At 41.0% G+C, this 20058-nt stretch overlaps 1 protein-coding gene across 4 annotated transcripts in view; it reads left to right on the top strand.

The window, feature by feature from the left end:
- Positions 1-3552: 3552 nt before the first annotated feature.
- Positions 3553-20058, top strand: part of UIMC1 (ubiquitin interaction motif containing 1) — a 120016-nt gene continuing 103510 nt past the window's right edge. The window contains exon 1 of one of the 4 annotated variants that reach the window (XM_061150991.1): positions 3553-3690. The gene's annotated coding sequence lies outside the window, so the exon portion shown is untranslated. The other 3 variants (XM_061150994.1, XM_061150993.1, XM_061150992.1) reach the window with 3 other exon arrangements.

Below are 20058 nucleotides of genomic sequence, written 5' to 3'. Positions count from 1 at the left end.
ACCATAGGCTGGGTCTCTTTAGGGTTGCAAGATGGCTGCTAACAACAATTGATAAACATTTTTCTCTGAAGTAAGATACTTTAAAAGGATATTTCTGGCCCTATGCTGAAACCGTTTCTGACCTCCCCATTTCCCAATTCAATTCAATCAACAAGTTTTGGGTGTTTATTTTTGGCCAGGCTCTTTACTACTTGCTAGGGTTATATGGACCATATCTTCAGAAAGTCCACAAGTCATATTGTCATGGTGTGTATACACATATTCATCTCTGCTTGTTCCTCTTACCTTAACCCCAGCTTCAAGACTTTTTTAAAAATATACCTGCTTTCTCAACTCCTGCAGCTCAATTCCAGAAAAATAAATGACCCAATCAAAAAATGGGCCAAAGAACTAAACAGACACTTCTCCAAAGAAGACATACAGATGGCTAACAAACACATGAAAAGATGCTCAACATCACTCATTATTAGAGAAATGCAAATCAAAACCACAATGAGGTACCATTACACGCCAGCCAGGATGGCTGCTATCCAAAAGTCTACAAGCAATAAATGCTGGAGAGGGTGTGGAGAAAAGGGAACCCTCTTACACTGTTGGTGGGAATGCAAACTAGTACAGCCGCTATGGAAAACAGTGTGGAGATTTCTTAAAAAACTGGAAATAGAACTGCCATATGACCCAGCAATCCCACTTCTGGGCATACACACTGAGGAAACCAGATCTGAAAGAGACACGTGCACCCCAATGTTCATCGCAGCACTGTTTATAATAGCCAGGACATGGGAAGCAACCTAGATGCCCATCAGCAGATGAATGGATAAGGAAGCTGTGGTACATATACACCATGGAATATTACTCAGCCATTAACAAGAATTCATTTGAACCAGTCCTAATGAGATGGATGAAGCTGGAGCCCATTATACAGAGTGAAGTAAGCCAGAAAGATAAAGAACATTACAGCATACTGACACATGTATATGGAATTTAGAAAGGTGATAACGATAACCCTATATGCAGAACAGAAAAAGAGACACAGAAATACAGAACAGACTTTTGAACTTTGTGGGAGAATGTGAGGGTGGGATATTTCAAAAGAACAGCATGTATACTATCTATGGTGAAACAGATTACCAGCCCAGGAGGGATGCACGAGACAAGTGCTCCGGCCTCGTGCACTGGGAAGACCCAGAGGAATCGGGTGGAGAGGGAGGTGGGAGGGGGGATCGGGATTGGGAATACATGTAAATCCATGGCTGATTCATATCAATGTATGACAAAACCCACTGGAAAAAAATAATAATAATAATAAAAAAAAAATTAAAAAAAATAAAATAAAAAAAAATAAAAATATACCTGCTTTCTCCCCAGAAGGCAGATCATAGTTTCCCAGACTCTAGTCTGCCACCCTCCTCATTTGGTGGCAAATCAACACATTTCTGGAGAAGGCAACGGCAACCCACTCCAGTATTCTTGCCTGGAAAATTCCACGGACGGAGGAGCCTGGTAGGCCGCAGTCCATGGGGTCGCTAAGAGTCGGACACAACTGAGCGACTTCACTTTCACTTTTCAGGTTCATGCATTGGAGAAGGAAATGGCAACCCACTCCAGTGTTCTTGCCTGGAGAATCCCAGGGACGGGGGAGCCTGGAGGTCTGTCGTCTATGGGATCACACAGAGTCGGACACAACTGATGTGACTTAGCAGCAGCAGCAGCAGCAATACATTTCTTCTTCCTTTATCCTCAAAACCTTGTCGCCATCAATCTCATTTGGAGTGGTGACAAGGACCAAATTTTCAGTAACACATTTATTGACACATTACTATTCAACAACTCTTCAGTTCAGTTGAGTTCAGTTGCTCAGTCGTTTCCGACTCTTTGTGACCCCATGAATCGTAGCACGCCAGGCTTCCCTGTCCATCACCAAATCCCGGAGTTTACTCAAACTCATGTCCATCGAGTCGGTGATGCCATCCAGCCATCTCATCCTCTGTCATCCCCTTCTCCTCCTGCCCCCAATCCCTCCCAGCATCAGGGTCTTTTCCAATGAGTCAACTCTTCACATGAGGTGGCCAAAGTACTGGAGTTTCAGCTTCAGCATCCTTCCAATGAACACTCAGGACTGATCTCCTTTAGGATATCTGATTGGATCTCCTTGCAGTCCAAGGGACTCTCAAGAGTCTTCTCCAATACCACAGTTCAAAAACATCAGTTTTTTTGTGCTCAGCTTTCTTCACAGTCCAACTCTCACATGCATACATGACCACTGGAAAAACCATAGCTTTGACCAGACAGAACTTTGTTGGCAAAGTAATGTCTCTGCTTTTTAATGTGCTATCTAGGTTGGTCATAACTATCCTTCCAAGGAGTAAGTGTCTTTTAATTTCATGACTGCAGTCACCATTTGCAGTGATTTTGGAGCCCCCAAAAATAAAGTCTGACACTGTTTGCACTGTTTCCCCATCTATTTCTCATGAGGTGATGGGACCGGATGCCATGATCTTAGTTTTCTGAATGTTGAGCTTTAAGCCAACTTTTTCACTCTCCTCTTTCACTCTCATCAAGAGGCTCTTTAGTTCTTCTTCACTTTCTGCCATAAGGGTGGTGTCATCTGCATATCCAAGGTTATTGATATTTCTCCCGGCAATCTTGATTCCAGCTTGTGGTTCTTCCAGCCCAGTGTTTCTCATGATGTACTCTGCATATAAGTTAAATAAGCAGGGTGACAGTATACAGCCTTGACGTACTCCTTTTCCTATTTGGAACCAGTCTGTTGTTCCATGTCCAGTTCTAACTGTTGTTTCCTGACCTGCATACAGGTTTCTCAAGAGGCAGGTTAGGTGGTCTGGTGTTCCCATCTCTTTCAGAATTTTCCACAACTCTTAGGAGCTGTCAAATGTTGAGATATATTGTACTCATTTATGAGTCTTATTTGTAATAATTTATTATAGAACATACTGTTTTATTCATTCACATCTTATTGTACATTTCTTTTTTTTATACTTTTCACAAGGAAGCGGGCCTGAACATGAACACGTCTTCTGCACACTTGTAGACATGAAATTTCTGGGTCATAAAAAGGCAGATTTTAAATTTCACCACAAGTGGCTGTTCTTATTTTATGCTTCTACCTTGCATCTCTAAGAGTTTTCACTTTCCAGAGTCCCTTCTTCTCCTGAAATGGTCAGACTTTAATAACATTTACCATCCAGAGATTGTTTTCATTATCTTATGAACAGATAATTTCAGTATAACTTAAGTTACACGCAAAAACAGGGCCAGACGAGGCTTGATGTGGCAGAGAAGACTTTCAAGGTTTCACGGTAGGGTTTCGGGGACTCTGTTACTACTACTCTTTGGTTTCTATCAAAGTACTACCAAGTGATAAAGCAAACGAATAAACTGCGAGACCACTGGGAGGTGCCCAGTCGGCTCTTGGAGATGAAATCTGCCTCAGGTTGATGGCGACCCCCCCCCACCACACACAGTTGGTATGTCCTGGTGGCTGCCTCCCCCCTCAGTGCGGGTTGGTTCGTCCTTGGTCGCCCGCGCATGCGCCCGCCCCGAGAGCGCGTCGCAACCCCGCGGTGTTTCAGGTTCGCGCGCACTCGCCCGCCTCAGATTCCTGACGTGACGCCGGAGCTCGCGACCCACAGGACCTGAGAGGAGGGGCTCATCCGCGCGGCGCGGACGGTCAGTGAGTACCAGTCGCTTCGGCACACCTCCATCCGCCTTCTTCCCGCCTCCTTTTCTCCCTCATTGGGGGCGCGGCCCACTTTTCTCCGGGGCGGAGCCTGTGACTTGTGGTTGGGACTCTCTTGATGCTGAGGCGGGTCGCTTCGGACGCTAAGGTGGGCGCCTCCTGACAGGACGGCCCTTCGGGACGCCAGGGTAGGCCCGTTAGGACACCGAGGATGGCCCCTCAGGATACTGGGCGCTTCTGGACGCCGGGGAGGGCCCTCGGGACGCCGGTTGGGCCGCTGGGGACCCCGGATGGTCTTCCTCCCTCGACTGCCGGGCCCGCTCCCCTCAAACCGAGGGTGCGGCCTTCATTCTCCCCGGGTCCCTTTCGGCCCTTCTGGGTCTCCGGGGACCGGCTCCGGTCCCCGCTTACCCCTCGAAGGCGTCTTCCTCACGCTGAGCACCCAGGGAGGGGGCTCCGTCTTTGCCGCCTCCTTCCGTGGGGCCTCACAGCCGGGACCTCTCTCCGGAGTCAGGTCGACTGGGTCCCCCATCCCCTTTCTCCTCAACGCTCCCTATCTCCTCCAGGCTACTGTTTTCTCTTGGTTAGTGGTCTAAGTTATTTTGCCCAGAAATTAAGATTTTCCTTGGGAATCCTTATCGTCGTTTACCACTTCCCCCTGCCACAGTAGTAGTATGTTTCCGTTCTGTACGATGATAGACTGTGTTTCAGGCCTTTTACAGATACACATTTGTTGAACGTTCACTACAGTCTTATGCTATAGGTACTCTTACCCTCTTTAACTTACGTATTAGATAACAGGATCAAAGACACACATGCTGTAAGCGGTTGAGTTGGTTTTGAATCCAGCCAGCCTGACTCCAGTGTTCTTGTATATAGTCACTGAGTATGAATAAGTGAAAGTCTACTGTCTTTATTTTTTCTTGTCAGAGGCAGTGCCTTTTAGTTGAATCAAAAAATGCCTTTTTAAAATCAGATACATTGTGCTTCAATTATCAGCATTCCCATTTTGAATTTAAGAAATTACCAGATGTTTGATTTTGAGTTTCCTAACGTGTAAAATCATGATAAAAGTGTCCTAAAATAATGAAACCTACCACGTAGAGTTTTTGGGAGGAATAACCTCTATAATGCTTTTGAGGTGCCTAAAATAGTGTCCAAGGACCCAGTAAATAACCAATATTCACTGTGTTTGGATTCTGTTTTTACACACTTGTCTTAAACTGAGGCTGAGTATAAACTGGGAAATAGAGCATCAGGGTGTGTGTGTGTGTGTAGGCATGTAGAGCATCGGGGGGTGTGTGTGTGTGTGTGTGTGTGTGTGTGTAGTTGTGCATTTACTTTTTTTTAAATTGGAGAAACAGTAAAGCTTATGTGATCAGTTGATGAAGAGCTTGGTACCAGATTTCTTGAATGGTAACTTATTTAGAAGTAAGTCATTCAATCAGAGAGGACTGTTAAGGTCCCTATGCCTCCAAGCTTTCAGAGCAATTTTGACAGGTTTGGTAGGTAGAATGTCAAGATTTTAAATTTTCTTGTCAGTGATTGATCTTCACATAGATCAAATTGATGGATGTGTTGAACAAAAATGACAAATAATATCTTACAAATTGGAGATTTTCAAGGACACTAACAACTATAATATAACAAGTCTCATTTTTGGGTCGTCTTTCCTGCCTGTGCATTCTTTAAGAGACGTTTTGTTTCTGTTATGATTGAGAAGAGAGTGTTGGTATCTAGACTCTATTCCTTCTTTGCAGACACTTAGTGGTAATTCCTTCTATAGCTTCTATTCAAGTAATTGAAGATAAGCCATTATTTTAGTGATTTTTTTTTTTTTTTTTCATTTTGAAAGATGGCAACTTTAGGAGTTGAATTATGTTAGATTGCTTGTTTAAATTGGCTGAACAGTGACTTCTTTAGGGACTTCCCTGGTGGCTCAGCAGTAAAGAATCCGTCTGCAATTCAGGAGCTGCAGGAGACATGGGTTCAATCCCTGGGTTGGGAAGACCCCTTAGAGGAGGAAACGGCAACCCATTCTAGTATTCTTGCCTGGAGAATCCCACGGACAGAAGAGTCTGGCAGGTTACAGTCCATGGGGTTGTAAAGAGTTGGACACAACTGAAGCAACTTAGCACACATGCACATGACCTTTTTTACTCTTAGAATTTCCATGGAAATAGTGTGGCTAAATGTCATGAAGCACTGGAATTTTGGAATCTGTCTGTAGGGTGCCTCTAACCTAAAGCTTATTGATCCCTTATCTACTATGATTCTTTGAAAACCCACTTTGAGCCTATAGATGGTTCTGTGCTAAGGAGAACAGTTTTTATTTTGTTACATATCTTTAAGAAATTAGATGTATTTGGTGGTGTAGCACCATTGCTACCAGATTTGAACATTGGTTTCAATAATTAAATGTACAGGAAACACTTTAAAAGATGAAAACTGTTCTGTGCAAGATGTTTTCCTAGGGCACTGTGATTCCTCCTGTCTGACCCCATACTTATCCCTATTTCCAAGTCCTGTTCAAGCTGTTCTCTTAGATTCAAGGACCACCTCAAGTCTTATTATTCTCCATATAGCACTTGTTTCCTTTGACCTGTAATTTAGCCTTTTGTGCCCTTTAGCATTCAATATTGTGCCTATAGCATTCAATAAGTTAAATATATATAATTTAAGCATTTTATTGAATTATATTTTATAATTTAAATATATAGCATAAAGTATGCTAAGTCACTTCAGTTGTGTCTGACTCTTTGCAATCCCATGGACTGGAACTCACCAGGGTCCTCTGTCCATGGGATTCTCCAGGCAAGAATACTGGAGTGGGTTGCTATTTCCTCCTCCAGGGGATCTTCCTGACCCAGGGATCGAACCTGTGTCTCTTACATCTCCTGCACTGGCAGGCGGGTTCTTTACCACTAGTGCCACCAATTCATCTAATATTTATGTGTCATACCTAACATCAGAAATCCAAAGATTAAGTCATGGAGTATTGGAGTCAGGATTTAGAGTCGAGAGATAGAAGTGCAAGTCCCTGCCTTGTGGCTTTGGGCAAGTTAGTGTTTTGAACCTATGTTTCCTCATAATAATTATATATACTTCTTAGGTTTTTATAAGGATTAAATAAAATAGTCATTCACTCACAAATATTTATTATTAAAAAAGTAGTGTTTGCATATAGTGAAATGAACCAGTCGTAATTGTATAGCTTAATATGTACATCCATGTAACTGCCACCCAAATCAAGATATAAAACATTTCTAACACCTCAAAAGGATCCCCTGTGCCCCTTTCCAGTTAGTACCCTCCAAAGGTAACTAACTCCAAAGGTAACTAGTGTTCTGTCTTGGTCACGGTAGCTTAATTTTTTTAAACAGCTTTATTGAGATATAATTCATATACCATAAAATTTACCCGTTAAAATGTACAATTCAGTGGCTTTTAGTATTTTCACAAAGTTGTAATAACCATCACAACAATCAATTTTAGAACATTTCTTCACCCCAAAGAGAAATTCCATATCCCTAATTCATCAGTACCAATCCCCCTGAGCTGTAAGCAATCACTGATCTACTGTCTGTGTATTTAGATTTACCACTATGGGTATTTCATGTAAATGGAATCATACAGTATGTGGTCTTTCTGGCTTCGTTTTACTTATCATAATGTTTTCACACTTCATCTGTGTTGTTGCATGTATCAGTGCTTCATTTCTTTTTATTGCTGGATAATTTTCTATTGTATGGATCTGATATACATTTTATTTATTCCTTCATATGTTGATGGACATTTGGGTTGTTTGCATTTTGGGGCTCTCATGAGTAATGCTGCTTTGTGAATATTTATGTACAGGTTTTTGTGTGGACATAAATTGTAATTTCTTTCGGCTGTTTACGTAGGAGTGGAATTGTTGAGTTGCGTGGTAACTCTAATTTCAACATTTTGAGGGGCTGCTAGACTGTTTTCCAGAGACTCTTCTCTGTTTTACATATCTATCAGTAGTATATGTGGGTTCAGTTTCGCCACATCCTGGCCTACACTTGTTACTGTTTATCTTTTTGATTATACACCCATTGTGCTGGGTGTAAAGTGGTATCTCATTGTGACTTTGATTTTCATTTCCCTAGTGGCTAATCATATTGAGCATCTTTTCACCCATTTATTTGCTATCTATAAACAATCATTAAAGAAATGTGTACTTAGAGTCTGTGACTAATTTTTATTGGGTTATTTGCTGTTTTATTTTTGAGTTATAAGAATATATATGTATATATATTCTAAGTACAATTCCTTAACACATATGTGATTTTTAAGAATTGTCTCCAGTTCTGTGGACTGTCCCTTTGCTTTCTTGATAGTGTCTTTGAAGCACAGAATTTCTTTATTTTTGATGTCCAGTTTATCTAATTTTTCTTTTGTTGCTTGTGCTTTTGATGTCATATATAAGAAGCCATTATCGAATTCAAGCTTGTAAAAATTTGTCCGTTTTCTTCTATGAGTTTTATAATTCTGCTTCTACATTTAAGTATTTGATCTGTTTTGAGTTAATTTTTGTATGGTGTGAGGGTAGGGATCAGGTTTCATTCTTTTGCATCTGGCTGTACAGTTTTTCCAGCACCATATATTAGAAAGATGATTCTTTTCCCTATTGAATGGTCTTGGCACTCTTGTTGAAAATAAGTTGACTGTAAATATGACTGTATATTTCCAGTTCTGTTCCATTGATTTGTGCATTCATTCTTAGCTCCAGTGCCACACTGTCTTGATTACTGTAGCTTTGTACTAGATTTTGAAATCAGGATGTGTTAGTCCATCAACTTTTTTTCCCCAAGATAGTTTTGATTGTTTCAATTATTATTTTGAATTTCCACATCAATTTTAGGATCAACTTGTGAGTTTTCACCAAAAAAGTCAACTAGGATTTTATTAGGGATTGCACTGACAGTGTATGTCAATTTGAGAAGTATTGGCATCTTAGTATTGTCTGAGCTGCTGCTGCTGCTAAATCACTTCAGTCATGTCCGACTCTGTGCGACCCCACAGACGGCAGACCACCAGGCTCCCCCATCCCTGGGATTCTCCAGGCAAGAATACTGGAGTGGGTTGCCATTTCCTTCTCCAGTGTGTGAAAGTGAAAAGTGAAAGTGAAGTTGCTCAGTCATGTCCGACTCCCAGTGACCCCATGGACTGCAGCCTGCCAGGCTCCTTCGTCCATGGGATTTTCCAGGCAAGAGTACTGGAGTGGGTTGCCAGTGCCTTCTCCGATTGTCTGAGCTAGTGGAGGTGATGGAATTCCAGCTCAGCTATTTCAGATCCTAAAAGGTGATGCTGTTAGAATGCTACACTCCTTATGCCAGCAAATTTGGAAAACTCAGCAACGGTCACAGTCCTGGAAAAGTTTTCATTCCAATCCCAAAGAGAGCAGTGCTAAAGTATGTTCAAACTACTGTACAGTTGTGCTTATTTCACATGCTAGCAAGGTAATGCTCAAAATTCTTCAAGCTAGGCTTTAACAGTACAGGAGCTGAGAACTTCCATGGGTACCAGCTGGATCATAGAGAAAGCAAGGGAATTGCAGAAAAACATCTACTGCTTCATTGACTATGCTAAAGCCTTTAACTATGTGGATTGCAACAAACTGTGGAAAATTCTTAAAGAGATGTGAATATCAGACTACCTTCCTGTATGTGAAGGTATGTGAAACCTGTATGTGGGTCAAGAAGCTCCAGTTAGAACTGTACATAGAATAACAGACTGGTTCAAAATTTAGAAAATAGTAAGTACATCAAGACTGTATATTGTCACCCTCTTTATTTAACTTCTGTGCAGAGTACACCATGAGAAATGTTGGGCTGGATGAATCACAAGCTGGAATCAAGATTGCTGGGAGAAATATCAACAACCTCAGATACGCAGATAATACTACTCTAATGGCAGAAAGTGGAGAGGAACTAAAGAGCCTTTTGATGAGAGTGAAAGAGGAGAGTGAAAAGCTGGCTTAAAACTCAGCAATTCAAAAAACTAAGACCATGGTATCTGGTCCCATCACTTCATGGCAATTAGATGGGGAAAAAGTGGAAACAGTGACAGATTTTATTTTCTTGGCTTCCCAAAACACTACAGACAGTGACTGCAGCCACAAAATTAAAAGGCGTTTGCTCCTTAGAAGAAAAGCTGTGACAGATCTAGACAGTGTATTAAAAAGCAGAGACATCACTTTGCGTCTGTAGAACTGATGCTTTTGAATTGTGGTGCTGGAGAAGACTCTTGGAGAAGACTCTTGATATCCACAGCAAGGATATCAAACCAGTCAATCCTAAAGGAAATTAATCCTGATTATTCATTGGAAGGACTGATGGTGAAATTGAAACTCCAGTATTTTTGCTACCTGATGCAAAGAGCCTACTCATTGGAAAAGACTGATTCTGGGAAATATTGAGGGCAGGAGAAGAGGATGAAAGAGGATGAGATGGTTGGGTGGCATCATCGACTCAATGGACATAAGTTTGAGCAAACTCTGAAAGATAGTAAAGGACAGGAGAGCCTGGTATGCTGCAGTCCATAGGTTCTCAAAGAGTTGAACACAACTTAATGACTGAACAGTGACATTTGTTTTCTAGGCTGTCTTCACTCTTTCTCACTCTTTTTTTTTCTGTTTGCTGCTGTGATTGGGTGAGTTCCAGCGCCCTGTTGTTAAGTGCAGTGACCCTTTTTTTTCCTGCTTCATCTGGTCTGCTGTTGAACCTTCACATTATTTTTTCCATTTCAGTCATTGTATTCTTCAGCTCTGTGACTTCTATTTGGTGCTTCCTTTTATTTTCTGCCTCTGTTTTGAGATTCTCACTTTGTCCCTCCATTTTTCTCTTGAGCTTGGTGAATATCTTTATAACCATTCCTTTGTACTTTTATCAGGTTAAATCACTTATCTCTGTTTCATGAAGGTCTTTTTTTGAGGTGTTACCTTGTTCTTTCACCTGAAACATATTTGTCTGTTTTTTCGTATTCCTTGACTATGTGTTGGTTAGATACGCATTAGTTGGTTATGCATTAGATGAAATAGCCACTCTTTAGTTTTGAAAGAGTGACTCTGTGTAGGGGATGAATCTTACCATTCAACTTTGCCTTAGCTCTTGGTTGTCTCTCAAACCTTTGTGAATGTCCAAGCAGCCTACTTTATTTTCAGTGGCCCCCAGTAGTTTAAGATGTGCCAAGACCTGTCAGTATCCCAAAGTGGAAGAACTCTGCTCCTAGATAAAGGCTGATTGGAAGCAAGACTCTTAGGCAGCTGCTTTTAAATTATGCAGATAGGGACTTCCTTGGTGGTCCAGTGGTTAAGAATCTGCCTTCCAATGAAGGGGACATGGATTTGATCCTTGGTCAGGGAACCAAGATCTCATATGCTGCAGGACAACTAAGCCTGTGTACCACAACTACTGAGCCTCTGTGTTAAAACAAGAGAAGCCCGCGCTACAACTAGAGAGAAGTCCATGCGTCTCAATGAAGAGCCTGCACGCCACAACGAAAGATCCTATATGCTGCAATGAAGATCCCATGTGCCATAACTAAGAACTGATATAGCCAAATAAATGTTAAAAAAACTTGCAGATAGATAGAGTCCTGTGGAATTCTCAGCGTAAGCCTTGTTGACCACTAGAATTTGGCAATCTAGAAGTGTCTTCTGGTGGCAACTGCAAAAATCAAGGCAACAGATGAGGGTACAAGCTCTCTTCTGCAAGATACTGACAAGCTGGAGCAAATCAGAGGAAGAGTGCAAAGATGTCACCCACCAGTCTTTGTCTCTGGATAATATTTCAGCAGGTGTTTAGATGTGTGTTAAGTTAGATGCCTGCTCGTCAGGCCAGTTTTTTATGATAAGCAAATAAACCTTTTTCACAGAAAGTTTGGGTGTTTTTCAGTTGGCTTCTGTGCTGGGCTCTTGGTGGTTTTCTGTGTGTGTGAGCCCTTTGAGAACTATTTCTCAGTTTACTGTAGCCTTGTGGATTTGATGAATGCAAGCGCTGTCAGGTTTCAAAGTTAGATGTATTGGGGGTCATCTCTCAGGTGTGTCTTAAAAGTTGGGCTGCCAGATACAGGGTTCAAACCCTTCACTCTTCAGGGAGAAGATTGGGATTTTGAGTTTCTTCCTGATTGTGGGTCACTACATGAAGGTGTGGGATTTACTTTGAAGTAAATTTTCTCTTGTTTGTCTGATGTGTAGGAGTTGCTCAGCTATGAGGTTTTGTGTGTGTGTGTGTGTGTGTAATTTTTTTCTTCCCTGCAGGAAATTGTTCTCTATGTAGTTGTAGATTTGGTGTCTGTTGGAGGAAGTGAGTTCAAGATTCTGCTATATCATCATCTTGAACTGGAATTCCAAATTATCCTTTAATAATGCAACCTTGATACTGACATTGGTGTAACCCACTGATAGATTTCCCCCATTTTACTTATATTTATTTATGTGTTTCTGTGTATGTGTGTTAACTACTACAATTTTATCATTTGTGTGTAGGTTCCTGTATTATCCACCACAATCGAGAAGCTAAATATTTCCAACACCACAGGAACCCCTTTTCTAACCAAACCCATGGCCTTCCTGCATATCCCCTCTCCTGTCCCTAACCCTTGACAACAATACACTTGTTTTCTAAAATTTTGTCATTTCATGCATTTTTATAAATGGAATAATATAGAACATAAAAGATTTATATATTTATTTATTTCATTTTTTGGCTGTGATAGGGTCTTTGTTGCTGCATGCAGGCTTTCTCTAGTTGTGGTGAGCAGGGGCTACTCTTCATTGTCATGTGTGGACTTCTCACTGAGGCGGCTTCTTTTGTTCTGGAGCACAGGCTCTAGGTGCTCAGGCTTCAGTAGTTGCAGCATGTGGGTTCTAGAGTGCTGGCTCAGTAGTTGTGGCGCACAGTTGCTCTGTAGCATGTGGGATCTTCCTGGACCAAGAATCAAACTGGTGTCCCTCACATTGCAAGGTGAATTCTTAACTCCTGGACCACCAGGGAAGCCCTGTATAACATTTTTGTTGTTGTTCAGTCAGTAAGTCATGTCTGACTGTGACCCCATGAACTGCAGTATGCCAAGCTTCCTTGTCCTTCACTATCTCCTGGAGTTTGCTCAAATTTATGTCCATTGAGTCAATTATGCTATCTAATCATCTCATCCTCTGCTACCCCCTTCTCCTTTTGCCTTCAGTCTTGTAGGATCGACTTTTTTTGCTCAACACAATTCCCTTAAGAGTCATCCAAGTTGTTGCATATATCTGTAGTTCATTCTTTTTCTTTCTTTTTAACTTGTTTGCCTTTTTGTCTGTGCTGGGTCTTAGTTATGGCATGTGGGATCTTCAGTCTTTATTGTGACATGTGAACTCTTAGTTGCAGCATGTAGGATCTATTAAGGTGGTGAAAAAGTAATTGTGGTTTCACAGCCCAATCAAAAAGTGGGAAAAAGACCTAAACAGACTTTTCTCCAAAGACATGCTGCTGCTGCTAAGTCACTTCAGTCATGTCCGACTCTGTGCGACCCCATACACGGTAGCCCACCAGGCTCCTCTGTCCCTGAGATTCTCCAGGCAAGAATACTGGAGTGGGTTGCCATTTCCTTCTCCAAGCATGCATGCATGCGAAGTTGCTTCAGTCATGTCTGACTCTGGTCAACGCTATGGACAGCAGCCCACCAGGCTCCTCTGTCCACGGGATTCTCTAGGCAAGAATGCTGGAGTGGGTTGCCATTTCCTTCTCTCCCCAAAGACATACAGATGGCTAATAAACTGGAAAAGATGCTCTATATCACTTGTTATTAGAGAGATACAAGTCAAAACTACAGTGAGATATCACTTCACACTGGTCAGAATGGCTATCATCAAAAAATCTACAAACAATAAATTCTGGAGAGGGTGTGGAGAAAAGGGAACTCTGTTGCACTGTTGGTGGGAATGTAAGTTGATACAGACACAATGGAAGACAGTATGGAGATTCCTTAAAAAACTAGGAATAAAACCACCATATGACTCAGTAATCCCAGTACTAGGCATAGTACCCCAAGGAAACCAAAGTTGAAAAACATGTACCCCAGTGTTCATTGCCTGCAATAGCTAGGACATGGAGGCAACCCAGATGTCCATTGATAGATGAATGGATAAAGCAGCTGTGGTACATATATACAATGGAATATTACTCAGTGATAAAAAGGAACACATTTGAGTCAGTTCTAATGAGGTGGATGAACCTAGAGTTTATTATACAGAGTGAGGTAAGTCAGAAAGAGGAAAACAGATATCGTATACTAATACATATAAATAGAATCTAGAAAGATGGTACTGATAAAATTATTTGCAGGAGTGGAGAGAAGTCTCTACTGTGTCTCCAGCAGTGGAGACACAGACTTAGAGGATAGACTTATGGACATGGAGTGGTGGGGGAAGGAAGGAGAGGATGGGTTATATGGAGAGAGTAACATGGAAACATACATTATCATGTGTAAAATAGATATGGTAGCCAGTGGGAATTTGCTGTATAACTCAGAGAACTCAAACTGGTGCTCTGTAACAACCTAGAGGGGTGGGATGGGAAGGGAGGTGGGAGGGAGGTCCAAGAGGGAGGGGATGTATGTACCTATGACTGATTCATGTTGATGTTTGACAGAAACTAACACAATACTGTAAAACAATTATCCTTCAATTAAAAATAAATACATTTTTATAAAATAGGTGCAGTTTTAGATCGTGAATTTTATGTCACTATAACTAGGCTCAAACACATCTTTATTAATCAAAATAGAAACCATTACAGTCAACACATTTTTACCAATGACAAATAAGTTCGTTTATTCCTGTAGCATAAAAATCCCTGCTTTGGGATTTGATGAACTCTTGGAAAGCATTTTCTGCCGCCTGCTGGTTATGGTGGAGAAGGCAGTGGCACCCCACTCAAGTACTCTTGCCTGGAAAGTCCCACGGACGGTGGAACCTGGTAGGCTGCAGTTCATGGGGTCGCTGGGAGTCAGACACGCTGAGCGACTTCACTTTCGCTTTTCACTTTCACGCATTGGAGAAGGAAATAGCAACCCACTCCAGTATTCTTGCCTGGAGAATCGCAGGGACGGGGGAGCCTGCTGGTCTGCCATCCATGGGGTCGCACAGAGTCAGCCACGACTGAAGTGACTTAGCAGCAGAAGCTGGTTATGGAAACATTTTCACTTCAAAAAGTTGTCGAGATGCTTGAAGAAGTGGTAGTTGGTTGGCGAGAGGTCAGATGAATATGGTAGATGACACAAAATTTCGTAGCCTGATTTGTTCAACTTTTGAAGTGTTGGTTGTGGGAAGTGCGGTGAGGTGTTGTCGTGGAGAAGAATTGGGCCTATTCTGTTGACCATGCCATCTGCAAGCCTTGGAGTTTTTGGTGCATCTCATCGATTTGCTGAGCATACTTCTCAGATGTAATGGTTTCACTGGGATTCAGAAAGCTGTAGTGGATTAGACGGGCAACAAACCACCAGACAGTGACCGTGACCTCTTTTTGGTGCAAGTTTGGCTTTGGGAGGTGCTTTGGAGCTTCTTCTTGATCCAGCCACTGAGCTGGTCGTTGCATAAAATCCACTTTTCGTCACAATCTGATCGAGAAATGGTTCGTTGTCGTTGCACAGGATAAGAGAAGGCAACACTTCAAAATGATGATATTTTTGATTTGTGACCAGCTCACAAGACACCTACTTATCAAGCTTTTTCACCTTTCCAATTTGTAATGTTGAATTGTTTGGCAGCTTATTGTGGAATTGTAAGAGGATCAGCTTTGATGATCCTCTTAACTGGTCGTTGTCAACTTCCGAGGGCCAGCCACCGTGCTCCTTATCCAAGGCTCTTGTGTCCTTTGCAGGACCTCTTGAACCACCACTGCACTGTATGTTTGTTAGCAGTTCCTGGACCAAAAGCGTTGTTGTTGTCGTCGTGAGTTGTCTCCATGGCTTTATGACTCGTTTTGGACTCGAATAAGAAAATTGCTTAAATTTACTTTTTGTCTAACATCATTTCAATAGTCTAAAATAAACAGCAAGTAATAATATCATTAGCAAAAAAACTAAAGTGAAAAATGTGCATTAAAATGATATATTACATAACCACATTTATTTATTTATTTATAACCACATTTATTTAAAAATGTATTCCAATATCAAACAGCAAATTCAGCAATGCAGAACTGCAATTACTTTTGCACCAACCTAGTAGTTCCCATTGGAAGCATGGAGTCTTAGCTTCCATGGCCCACCAGGGAAGTTCTTCGTTTTTTTTCATTGTTGAATATGTTCCATAGTATATATATACCACAGTTTGCTTAGCTACTCACCTACTGAAGGACTTTGAACTGTTTCCTCGATTTGCTATTACAAATAAAGCTGCTGTGAACATTTGTGTACAAGGTTTTCTTGTGAATATAAGTTTTTGTTTCTCTGGGATAAATACCCAAGAGTACAGTTATTGGGTTATATGATAGTTAAGAAACTGCAGAACTCTTTTCAGAGTTGTACCATTTTACATTCCCACCAGCTTTGTATGAGGGATCCAGTTTCCCTGAATATTTACCTGACTTTGGTGGTGTGACTTTTTAAATTTTATTCATTTTGATGGGTGTGTATTCAATAGTATTATCTCGTGGTTTTAACAGATTGATTTTGAGTTGATTTTGTATAAAGTGCTAGCTTGAGGTTTTCTTTTTTCTTTTTGCCAATGGATTTCTACTTGCTTTAACACCATTTGTTGAAAAGACTTTCCCTACTAAATTAGATTTGAGTATGTTGTGATGGTTTCTGAGTTCTTTCTTCTTCATTGATGTATGTTTGTTATTCTACCAATACCACACTATTTTGATTACTGTAGTCATATAGTAACCCTTAATATGGAGTGGTGTGATTCCTCTCACTTTATTCTTTTTTGTCAGGATTGTTTAAGCCTTTCTAGGGCCTGTACTTTTCCATGTAAATTTTAGAATAAACTTGTCTAAGTCTACAAAAAGATATTGCAAGGATTTTTATAGGAATTATGTTAAATCTAAGATGAATTGGGGCTCATATGGTGAAGAATCTGCCTGCAGCGTGGGAGACCCTGGTTCGATCCTTGGGTTGGGAAGATCCCCTGGAGAAGGGAATGGGTACCCACTCCAGTATTCTTGCCTGGAGAATTCCATGGACAGAGGAGCCTGGTGGGCTATAGTCCATGGGATTGCAAAGACTTGGACATGACTGAGCAACTGATAACACACACACCAAGATGAATTTGGGACAAATTGACAGCATTATTATGTTGAGTCTTACAATGAATGAGCATATATGTTCCACTTATTTAAATCTTTGATTACTTTCATTAATTACTAAGAGAAGTTCAGTTCAGTTGCTCAGTTGTGTCTGACTCTTTGCGACCCCATGGACTGCAGCACACCAGGCCTCCCTGTCCATCACCAACTCCCGGCGTTAAGTCAAACTCAGGTCCATTGAATTGGTGATGCTATCCAGCCATCTCAAATATTTAGGCATAAATCTAACTAAATATGTACAGGACTTATAAGCTGAAAACTACAAAACACAGCTAGTTTTTTTTTTTTTAATATTTAAAAATTTTAAGATTAGAAAGTTTGGATAAAGGAGAAAAGTGTAATTTCACCACTAAATTGTTCTAAATTTTGTATAAGTAGTTTATTTAATAAGTATTTGATGATCATCTATTATTTACAGAGAATGTGCTAAGTCCTAGGGCTAGACCTATCCTTGTCTTTCTGAAACCTACAATCTTTTGGAAAAGACAGGTATTTCCTTAAAAATCACAAGCATAAATGTATAGTTATAGCTATGATTACTTTGAGGGAAAGCTGATGCGTTGAGCATATGTGGTAAGAGATTTGATCAAGTTTGGGGGTCAAGGAAGACTTCTCTGAGATCGTAACTCAGCTGAGATCTCAAGGATGAGAAGGAGTAAACTAGGTGAACAGGGGAGTGTTGGAGGGAATCTTTCTTGCAGAAATGTGTGGGAAGGCTTTGTGGCAGAAAAGTATGGATGTAGCTTAAGAACTGAGGGAGTGGTTAGAGCAAGAGAAATCTGGCAGGAGGTCAGATAATATAGGGCATACCATGTAGACCATATTAAGAGAAAAATGTCTTAAATATGAAACAGTGAAATATTGAAGTTTTAAATAGTGGAATATTATTTGTTTTGTTTGTTTTGGCCTTGCTATGTGGATTGTGGGACCTTAGTTCCCTGTTCAGGGATTGAACCCTCCAGTCAGCAGTGAAAGTGTGGAGTCCCAACCCTACTGGACTGCCAAGGAATTCCTAAATTGTGGAATAATTTAGTGTTTGCAATTGTAAAAGGTGAAAGCTTCAGTGTATAGAGAAACTTAGACAGGGGGTGGGGCAAGGGTGAAAGTAAGGGACCTAGTTAAGATATTGTTCACATGCGAGTTGCTGGTAGCTTGGAACTAGGGTGGTAGTGGAAATGGACTATGAACTTCCAGATGTTCAAGTTGGATTTAGAAAAGGCAGAGGAACCAGAGATCAAATTGCCAACATCCGTTGGCTCATTGAAAAAGTAAGAGAGTTCCAGAAAAACATCTACTTCTGCTTTATTGACTACACCAAAGCCTTTGACTGTGTGGATCACAACCAATTGTGGAAAATCCTTAAAGAGATGAGAATACCAGACTACCTTACCTGCCTCCGGAGAAATTTGTATTCAGGTCAAGAAGCAATAGCTAGAATTGGACATGGAACAACAGACTGGTTCCAAATTGGGAAAGGAGTATGTATATTGTTATATATGTATGTATATTGAGTTATGTATGTTATGTATATTGAGTATGTATACTGGGAAAGACTGTATATTGTTACTGTGCTTAATTAACTTATGCAGAGTACATCACGCGTAATGCTGGGCTGGATGAAGCACAAGCTAGAATCAAGATTGCTGGGAGAAATATCAATAACCTCGGATATGCAGATGACACCACCCTTATGGCAGAAAGCAAAGAACTAAAGAGCCTTTTGAAAGTGAAAGAGGAGAGTGAAAAAGTTGGCTTTAAACTCAAGATTCAAAAAACTAAGACCATGGTATCTGGTTCCATCACTTCATGGCAAATAGATGGGGGAACAATGGAAACAGTGAGAGACTTAATTTTTTTGGTCTCCAAAATCACTGCAGATGGTAATTACAGCCATAAAATTAAAAGATGTTTGTTCCTCAGAAGAAAAGCTATGATTAACCTAGACAGCATATTAAAAAGCAGAGACATTACTTTGCTGATAAAGGTCTGTCTAGTCAAAGCTATGGTTTTTCCAGTAGTCATGTATGGATGTGAGAGTTGGACCATGAAGAAAGCTGACCACCAAAGAATGGTACTTTTGAACTGTGGTGTTAGAGAAGACTCTTGAGAGTCCCTTGGACTGCAAGGAGATCCAACCAGGCCATCCTAAAGGAAATCAGTCCTGAATATTCATTAGAAGGACTGATGCTGAAGCTGAAGCTCCAGTACTTTGGCCACCTCATGTGAAGAAATGACTCATTGGAAAAGACCCTGATGCTGGGAAAGATTAAAGGTGGGAGGAGGAGATAACAGAGGATGAGATGGTTGGATGGCATCACTGACTTGATGGACATGAATTTGAGCAAGCTCCAGGAGTTGGTAATGAACAGGGAAGCCTGGCATGCTGCAGTCCATGGGGTCGCAAAGAGTCAGACACAACTGAGTGACTGAATTGGAAGAGAAAGCTTGCCCCAGCTTTTACTTTCCTCAAGGACTCTCAAATTTCTACTCTGTATACACCATCCTGCTGCCAGGTTTATATAGGAAACTTGGGTCTGCTGTGGTTTTTGCATGCATATACACAGCCTTTCATCAGTCTGGGATATTTGGAGACTTTATGAATCCTCTTATGGCTGTCTGTCTTCTTGGAATGTCCTGATAAATCTTTGATTCACTCTCTGGTTTGTTGCTTGCCTCATATAGGACCCAACCACAGGCTGTTGGCCACTAAGATAGACTAAAAATATTCCTACCTAGTGAGTCCCCACCAGCTGTGAAAGTGAAATTGTTTATATTCATGTCCTTCCTTTCCTTGGTTGGTAGATCTAGGGGTGGGGGGATATACGGGAGAAGCTCTTAGTATGAATTGCAGAGATTCATGGTGTTCTTACCCAAAGTTAAGTAGTTTTCATGAATAACTATTTTTAGTTTTGTTATGTTCAGTTAGTTTCCAAGCTGAAATTTGTCAGCTTTTTAAGTTTCTGTTTGAGAAAAGATTTATTAACCATTTTATTGTCATGACGAGTAATCAAAAGTCTGTGGTTGAATTTTGGTCAG

Source organism: Dama dama, chromosome 9 (genome assembly GCF_033118175.1).
Source record: "Dama dama isolate Ldn47 chromosome 9, ASM3311817v1, whole genome shotgun sequence".
In the NCBI taxonomy this organism is placed as follows: domain Eukaryota; kingdom Metazoa; phylum Chordata; class Mammalia; order Artiodactyla; family Cervidae; genus Dama; species Dama dama.
This window is presented reverse-complemented; position numbering and strand designations above follow the sequence as displayed.